This window comes from Herpailurus yagouaroundi, unplaced genomic scaffold (assembly GCF_014898765.1).
Source record: "Herpailurus yagouaroundi ecotype Mexico unplaced genomic scaffold, PumYag 208, whole genome shotgun sequence".
Classification (NCBI taxonomy): Eukaryota; Metazoa; Chordata; class Mammalia; order Carnivora; family Felidae; genus Herpailurus; species Herpailurus yagouaroundi.
In genome coordinates, this window is record NW_024412439.1 from 9,719,092 (window position 1) to 9,726,638 (window position 7,547).

Consider the following 7,547-nt stretch of genomic DNA (forward strand, 5'->3'; position numbering starts at 1 on the left):
GCCCCCGTCCTACATCCTACACGAGGACCCTGTTGTTGTGTAGGATGAGGGCCCACCCTAGTGATGTCCTTTTAACTCCATCTTCTGCCTCCTTATTTGGAAATAAGGTCACATTCAAAAGTACTGGGAGGTATGACTGCAGCCTTTTTGGGAGGGGTGAGGGGGACAGAGTTCAGCCTGTAGCAGCAACCAATCAGAAGGACTGTCGATTTCAGAGGTAATTTTTAGGAGATGTAGCAACGATTTCTTAAGTCTCGGAAGGCTTACAAAGTCCCTGTGTTCAAATAACACTTGCAAGAGCAGATTATTTTAGCAGAAAACAGAAAAAAGTTGACAACCAGTTACCAACGTTCACGCAAGTCTTGGTTTTGCACAGGAGAAGCCGATGGAGATTCTTAGGGAAGATACCTTGTCCAACTGGATTATTTGGCCCAGTTTTTTGTTTTTGTTTTTTTTTTTTCAACGTTTATTTATTTTTTGGGGGACAGAGAGAGACAGAGCATGAACGGGCGAGGGGCAGAGAGAGAGGGAGCCACAGAATCGGAAACAGGCTCCAGGCTCTGAGCCATCAGCCCAGAGCCCGACGCGGGGCTCGAACTCACGGACCGTGAGATCGTGACCTGGTTGAAGTCGGACGCTTAACCGACTGCGCCACCCAGGCGCCCCTTGGCTCAGTTTTCTGATGCAACACGGCACCTACCTCCACACCTAGTGGAGGGAGGGAATGTATCTTTCGGAGACTCTTCGTTACTTACGAAGACTTGCATTTTTCAGGCTCATCTCTAGAATTCTGTTAAGAGGCCAGTGAAATTCCATTTTACTAGAAAATACAATGGAGAGTGGGCTAAAAACAATTTCACTTAACAGCCTCTTGAACTCCAAGCTTAGCTGTGAAACGGAGCAGGTAATAATCCCAATCCTAGGTGCTCACTGCCCCTGGTACCACCATGGCGAGCACCAAGTCCCGTATAGAATTGCTGAATCAGTATGTCATACACCTGAAACGAGTGTCACATTGTAAGTTGGTGATGCTTCAATTAAAAAAGTATTTGTGGGGGTGCCTGGGTGGCTTAGTTAAGCGTCCGACTTCAGCTCAGGTCATGATCTCACAGTCCGTGAGTTCGAGCCCCACATCGAGCTCTGTGCTGACAGCTCAGAGCCCGGACCCTACCGTCTCCCTCTCTCTCGGCCCCTCCCCCGCTCACTTTCTGTGTCTCAAAAATAAACATTGGAAAAAAATTTTTTTAAGTATTTGTTGAACGATAATCCGCACCTCACAGAGCTGTGATGAGGTTTATAAGAGGGCATTATGGGTATTTGTCGGCACAGGGCTCAGTGCCCAGCCCTTGGCCACTGTCCCTCTGCCTGTTGGCATGCGTGGCCACATTCTCAAGCCACAGTTGGCCCTGGAACACTGGCTCGGGATCTCCTTCACCCTTCGAGGTCGAGCGCACCCCTGCAGCTCGCCTACCCTCGAGTTCAGAAGTGTGGTGGCAAAAGCTATTCTGCTCAAGTACACTTCTGCCTTTTTGTGGGTTTTTAGGGTTTTTTTTTTGGCAAGCTTTTTTGGTTTGTTTTTGGCAGCAAGAATATTTAACATGAGATCTACCCTCTTGACAAAATTTGTAAGCACGCGATATGCTATCGTTAACTAGACGCAAGATATACAGATCTCTAGAATGTAATCATCTTGCATAACTGAAACTTTATCCCCCCACTGAATAGCAGCCCCCACTCCCCCTCCCCCCAATCCCTGGCGACCACCGTGCTGCCCTCTGCTTCTCTGTGTGTGACCATTTCGGGTACCTCACATAAGCAGAATCGTGCAGTATTTGCCTTTGTGTGACTGGCTTATTTAAACTTAATGCCCTCAAGGTTCATCCGCATTGTCACCTATGGCAGGATCCTTCTTTTTGAGGCAGAATAAACCACCGCGGGTATATAGTACATTTCTCTTTATCATTCATCCATCGGTGGACATTTGAGTTGTCTCCACATCTTGGCTGTTGTGAATAATACTGCAGTGAACGTGGGCGTGCAGATCTCTTTTCCAGATCGTGATTTCAACTCTTGGTTAAATTTGTAGGAGTGAGGGCGCCTGGGTGGACCAGCCTGTGCTGACAGCTCAGAGCCTGGAGCCTGCTTCAGATCCTGTGTCCTCTCTCTCCGCCCCTCCCCTGCTTCTCTGTCTCTCTCTCATTCTCTCTCTCTCTCTCTCTCTGTCTCTCTCTCTCTGTCTCTGAAAAATAAGCATTTAAAAGAAAATCTGTAGAAGTGGGATTGCTGGGCATATGCTATATCTGTATTTAATTTTTTTAGGAACCTGCATGCTGTCTTCCACGGCGGCTACACCGTCCTACATTTCTGCCAGCAGTGTGCTAGAGTTCCAGCTTCTCCGCATGCTCACCAACACTTGTTACCTTTTGGGCTTTATCGATAATAACATTCCTGACAGGGGTGTGGTGATACCTGCTTGTGGCCTTCAGCTGCGTTTCCCTGGTGACCAGTGATGTTGGGCATCGTCTCATATACCTGTTGACCATTTGTATGTCTTTCTGGAGAAATGCCTATTCAAGTCCTTGGCCTGTTTTTTTAATTGGGCTATTAGGGAGGTTTTTTTTTTTTTTGCTTCGAGTTGAAGGCGCTGCTTACATTGTTTGGATATTAACCCTTTATCAGATATTTTCTTCCATTCTGTAGTTTGCCTTTTTTCTCAGTCCTCCGCTCTGCAGACACTTACGAGTTTGATGTAGTCTCCCTTGTCTATTTTTTGCTTTCGTTGTCTGTGCTTTTGGTGTCATACCCAAGAAATCACTGCCAAGTCCAATGTCACGAAGCACTTCTTCTGTGTGTTCTTCTGGGAGCTTTCTAGTCCCGGGTCTGAACATTTACATATTTAATCCATTCGTTTCTGCTATATATGTATTTTTTTGAGAGAGAGAGTAAGCAGGAGAGAGGGGCAGAGGGAGAGAAAGAATTATTAAGCAGGCTCCACACTCAACACAGAGCCCAACCCTGGGATCATGACTTGGACCCAAATCAAGAGTCAGACACTCAAATGACTGAGCCACCGAGGGGCCCCGCTCACTTCTGCTCTTAACAGAGAAAAAAAAAAAAAAAACACAAAAGCTTATTTTCCAGCAAGGCATTCCTCCCATGTGTGGAAATGCTTTAAACATTAGAAAGGGTTTCTAGAAAGCATCACAGCTGCTAAATGGTATGTGCTATGTTTTACCCTCCCAAAGGTCACCAGGGTACCCCCATTTCCTAGCCCGTGTCTCCTTCGCAGTCCAAACCATCTTGACTTCTTTGGGACGTTAAATCCACTTCGGCTCTCATCCCACCTTCTTTTTGGTTTCCATGAAGTGGAACTCTAGTGGGTTTTGTCCTACTTGGGGTCACTCATTCATTCCTCCCTCGCTGCTACGCTCCTATCCCCACTGAGATCGTGTGCTCCAAAATGCTGTTAAAGATACACTGGGAAGAGCTTGTTGGCACAAACGTGGATTTCAGTGGAGCAGTGCCGACCCCAAAGTGCTCACCTGACAGGAGCTGGGGCAAGGTTTTTCCAGGGAAGTCACCAAAGCAAAGGGAAACAGTTATTTCATTGGTTAGGGCTTAAGCAGTTGCCTTATTTGGGCTCCGTGTGATGGGTTGCTCTTAAGTTTCACTTTCCCGGATTTGAGCGCTTTGGCTCTGGCTTAAGTTTGGTTTGCTTATGTGGGCTACCAAGGTGTTAGAGCCATCCCCAGTCTAATGGCCTCCTTGTTTGGACACTTTCAGCAATACCCTCTGCGTTCCTGAATTCTATTAATGACGCCATGGGGTCACCTAAGGTAGAAACTGCAGTCTCCCCAGGAACTCATTCTTCCTCACTGCCCATCGTCAATCGTTGGCAGGTCATGTTTTCCAGACATGGATGCAACCTATATCTATAATGCTTGCCCTTCTAGACCCCCGTCAAGAGATAGATTTTGTCGGGGCGCCTGGGTGGCCCAGTTGGTTGAGTCTTCGGCTCAGGTCATGATCTCACGGTTCATGAACTCAAGCCCCACGTCGGGTCCTGTGCTGACAGCTTGGAGCCCGGAGCCTGCTTGGGATTCTGTGTCTCCCTCTCTCTCTGCTGCTCCCCTGCTTGCGCTCTCTCTCTCTCTCTCTCTCTCTCAAAACTGTATAAACATTTAAAAGAGAGAGAGAGAGCCTAGATAGACCTGCCTTCCTGCCTTGACCGAGAAAATAGAGAAGGGGTAGTGGTATTTGTCTTCTGAGATGAAGTCACAAAAATACCACCTCATTGTTTTGGAATGCTCATTCTTGGATCCCAATCGCTATGCCGTAAGGAAGCCCAAGCTCTTCCTGTGGAAAGGCTCACTTGGAAAGGAACCAGCGTCCCCAGCCTTCAGCCCCGGCTAAGCTTAGTCAATAGCCAGAACAAACTTTCCAACCGTGTGAGTAAGCCACCTTGGAAAGAGGACCCTCCAGCCCCTCACTGATCTTCCTCCAGATGACGCCGTATGGAACAGAGACAGGCCCTGGCCAAATTGCGGATTCATACGAAAAATATGAATTTTTAAGCTACTAAATTTGCAGGTGGCCTGTTACATAGTGGTGGATAGCTGGTGTACTAACCCTGAAATGTCTCTTAATTCCGTTACCGCCTCTCCATTCCCACAGGTCAGGCCCCCATCACCTCCTTAATTAAGAGACAATCTGCCTAACGAATCTGTGGAAGTAAAGGCCTGCTTACAATAATAGTAAGCACGACTGAATGCCAATTTAGCTGCAACGCTAAGCGCTTTGAATATATTATGTTATTTAATCCTTACAATTCTACCAAGTGCTTTGAAGCTGAAGGAATAAGTTTAAGTAGCAAAGTAACTTAAGGACCTAATTCCTTTCTTTTATAGAGGAGGAAATGATGCTCAGAAAGGTTAAGAACTAGCCCCAAATTCAAACCCAAGTCTTTCCAAGTCCAAGGTCAGGTCTTAAATCCACCTGCCTTGCTCACAACTGGCTAGCGGCACCCGTTGCTTCTGGGAAAATGACTTAAACCTGACTCTAAACTTGGTGTGCAAGTTGGGAAAGGGTGTGGTCCTAACTTGTACACAACGTGTAGCTTTGGTGCTGTGGCCTGTGAATTTTCCCATTGCACTTGTCGTATGCGGGATGGTGGGAAGAAAGGCTGGCGGCCAGTCTAGGCACTGGCCCTAGTCACTTACATTTGCCAGGACTTGGTTTCCTCAACCAGAGAGAGACTAGGGGCACCTGGATGGCTCAGTTGGTTAAGTGTCCGACTCTCGATTTCACCTCAGGTTACGATCTGACGGTTCGTGAGTTCGAGCCGCGTGTCTGTCTCTGTGCTGACAGCGTGGAGCCTACTTGGGATTCTCTCTCTCTTCCCCTGCGCGCGCACGCGTGCGCGCGCGCACACACACACAAACACACACACTCGCGCTTGCTCTCTCTCTCAAATAAATAAACATTAAAAAAACATAAAAGAGACAATTGAACCAGCTCATATTAGAGTTCTCTTCCAGCTCTGACTCTGTGTAATGTGGAAACTGGCCTCTTGTACGTTTGTGCTTCCTGCCTCTCCGAGAACCCCAACCCCTGAGCTCCCCGTCGGGGCTCATGTCCCCACTTCTGGGAAGATGGCAGACTCAGAGACAGATGCTTTAGCGAATGTTCTCCATGTACCACTTTACCGGAACTAGCTTTAGGTCGGGGAATAAAATCTTTTCTGCAGCTCTCAGAGAAGACACTGTTCCCAGTGGTTTTGTGAAGCTAAGCTTTGGAGGAGGAAGGGAAGGAGCCTGAGAACCTGACTCACACACTTGCTTTCCAGCTCTTCTGCATGGTTTTTGGACATCAGTGCAACAGACCCTGAAAGCAGGGTTTGCCAAAGCCAAGTTCGGTCACTGCGTAGGCTATTACCTCTGCACAGTTACCTTAACCTTTTCCTGTTCCGTGGCTTCGGGTTGTAGAATTTTAAGGGGGAGGTTTCGAAGGGTTTGTTTTTAAATGTTATTTACACACCTTTCCGCTCGATTTGCGGACATTTTACAGAAGTCCGTTTAAAACCTGAGATGCTTTTAGATATGAAGGAGCAAGAATCCTGAGAAGAGTCTTGTTCAGAACGTTAACCGATGGCAGAATCCCGGGAATCGTCTTCTGAATTTTGTCCGGAACTCTACCCCTTTGAATTTATTGAAATGTGATTTCTCTTTTAGTTCCTGGTTCCTTTTATTGTTTTTATCTTGGCGCTAATCTTTGTTTACCCAGGTTCTGACATTTTTACTCCAGAATTAATTACCCCAGATGGTCTACTCTCCCGTGTTTTCCAAGCAAACAAAGTGGGCAGGAAGTATGAGTTTCCTGAGCAAATTGGCTTTCTGTTTTAGTCGGAGGCTTGGTCTTTTAGAAACTTGTTTATTTTGTGTCTACTTTTGTTATTTCTAATTGATAAAAAACAATTTTTTTTAAATTTGGATCTAGTTAGATTTTACCTTTTTCCATTTAAAATTTAGTCTTAATATTTTGCCCTTTGCTTCCCTGAGTCTCCTTCGTAGCATCCACCGTTGTGTTGAATTTGAACCACGACACCGGCTCTGTTGACGAGCTCCTTGCTCAAAATAGCTTCTCCACACCTAGAACTTTGGCCTCAGATTTCTGGTCACTTTGAGCCACTTCCCTTGACGTGACAACATAAGCGATCAGCAGGTGAGCTCCTGTGAGCCTTGCCTCTTGGGGTTTCGCACAGATGGGTCACCCCTAGCTTTGGTGAGTCATTCAGTGGCCCCCTCTCCCCTCCCCTCCCCTCCCCTCCCCTCCCTTCCACGTCAGCACTGAGTACAGCAGTACCCAGTTCTCTGAAGGACATCACCTCTCTTTCCGCCTTCCTCCTGATGCGACGGCAGGAACCCCGGAAATGGCTGCCTTAAATGTAGGGACCCTAGGATCTGGCCTCCATGCACAACCCAGATCACCAGGAATAACCCAGTCCTGAAACACTGCCCCTCTGCCCGAACCGGGATTGGGCCGGGCCGGACACCGGGAAGCTTCTCCAGATGCAGCCACTTTCTGTGGCAGGAAGAGGGCCTCCCCGAAATCTGTCGTCAGGCTCAGCTTGTCCTCTTCCACCCTCCTCTCACACCCTCTACTTCCCTGGCCTGTCGCTTTCATCCATCTCTCCAGTGTCTAGAGACACAACTGTGTGCCGGGCTCATGCTCGTCTTCGGAGGCACCATCCCGTAAGCGGTCATGGTAATGTGCCCAGTGCCAAAATGGAGACCCGGCAAAGACGTCTGGGTCTGTGAAGGGTTGCTCAGTGCACGCCCGGCACAGAGGCCATGTAAGCGGAGTGTGGAAAAGATGGTTTGCAGCTCGCTCACCAATGTTCTCCGTTCCGCCCACTTTGGATCAGAGGACTTCTTACAGGAGAAATAAGATTGGCCGGAGGCCACCTTCACCCAGTGATCAAGTTAACACCCCCGCCCCCACCCCCATATTCGTACAGCACAACACCATTTCCATGCTGTTTCTACCCA

At 47.9% G+C, this 7,547-nt stretch overlaps 1 long non-coding RNA gene across 2 annotated transcripts in view; it reads left to right on the forward strand.

Annotated features, from left to right (window-relative positions):
• Positions 1 to 1,475: 1,475 nt before the first annotated feature.
• The window catches only part of LOC121015938 (uncharacterized), a 7,951-nt gene continuing 1,879 nt past the window's right edge, over positions 1,476 to 7,547 (forward strand). For both annotated transcript variants that reach the window (XR_005784047.1, XR_005784048.1), the window contains exons 1-2: positions 1,476 to 1,490; positions 4,351 to 4,358. This is a non-coding gene — a long non-coding RNA (uncharacterized LOC121015938). The remainder of the gene's footprint in view (positions 1,491 to 4,350; positions 4,359 to 7,547) is intronic.